Here is a 1,724-nt window from a genome sequence, read left to right as displayed (position 1 = left end):
TCGAATAGCCTCTGTTTATCCCCCTTTAGTATTTCTATTAGGAGTATAGTTACTTTAGAATATAATTTTATAAAGCATTAATAGAATTCTATAAACCTTAGAAAGACTTAGATATTATAAACGCTTACCGGAGCCTCCTATTCTACAATTGTTACTACCCTCTCTAGATTTATCGATATATTTTCTAGGGAAATAATATATTTTAAAAACGATACCCGCTTTGTATAAAATTTATATTTACTTAGGTTTATATAAAAGTTACAATCTTATAGCTATTAAAAGACTTTTTTAATATAATTAATATAATTTTCTTTATTCTTACTATAAATTAGGATATTATTAAAATAAATAATATATATTATATTTATTAGCCCTATTAATATATTATTAATATACATTTAAAATATCGCCGGCGCATTCGTTAATCTTATTAGTATAATTAAGAATTTATAGTACTTATATTTTATACGAAACGCCATCTTCTCTTCGTTTCCCTTTCGAATTTAAATTTTATAGTATATATCTTTTAAATTTAATTTTATAAAGATTTTAGCCGACAATAACCAATTAAAAATTTTTTAAATAAAGGGTAATATTATCCGATTTTTCTTTATAACTTTATTTAGTACCCTAAAATTAATATAGAACTTTAATTTTCTACCTTTCTTTAAAATAAAAATAATAAGGGTATTTATTAGGTTAATAGAAGAACAAATTTATCCTTTTTAGAGTATTTCTACTAATTACTTACGTAATACTTCTAATTTTTTAATATTTAATATATAAATCGGTCCTTAAAGCGCTAATTCCCCTTCAATTAAATTAATATAATATTCTAGCCGGTTGTATTGGGGTAGGGGTATAGCCGAAGTTTCGAATACCGATTGGAATTCTTTATACTCTAGCGGAATAATTGGTTTAGGGACAATAGGTTCGCCTTCTATTTCCTTTAATAATTCTAAAGGTTATAGTAGTATTAATTCTACGGGGGGTATTAGGGTAGGGTAAATACTATTAAATACTATTTAAAAAACCTTTATTAGGGGGGTAGGGATTAGAGGCAATTCGGCCGATTTTATTATAATAGGTAGGGCTACAAATTTTAATGCTAAGGAAGAGGGGATTTCGAATAGGATATTCGTATACGCGGGAGGGCGGAAACCCTCTTCTACCTTTATTATTTCTTAAAAGTCTAATAATAAAATTAAATCCTACTAAGGTTCCATTAGGACGGTTGTAACGTTATATATTTCCTTTATTAGTACTATATTTAATACGAGATTACTAATTTTAATATAAAATTAAAACAATTATTATTATTAATTAATATCGGAATTCTATTTATAAAATTAAGGGTAACCGAAGATAATTTCTATAGCCAGGGATTTAATTATAATAAAAGTAATTCGCTTTATCCGTTTAGTATTATAGGAATTATATATTTTAATAAAATAGGTAATTATACTATATATAGGAATAGGCCGAAGGGAGAAATTAATAAGACAATAGAGTACTAAATTAATTTTTACGTCTAATAGAAATAAATATTTATTAATTAAATTTAATTCTACGTCCGAATTTTATAACCTTTGTATATTCTATTAATTTCTATAAGTTTTTATTAATAACTTTATTTTTAAGTATATTTATAATTTATTTATATTATTTTAAGTAATTGCGGCCGCCGTTCTAATTACAATTAATTTAATATTTATTCTATATAA

Source organism: Neurospora crassa, linkage group VI (assembly GCF_000182925.2).
Source record: "Neurospora crassa OR74A linkage group VI, whole genome shotgun sequence".
NCBI lineage: Eukaryota > Fungi > Ascomycota > Sordariomycetes > Sordariales > Sordariaceae > Neurospora > Neurospora crassa.
Note: the sequence above shows the minus strand (reverse complement) of the source record.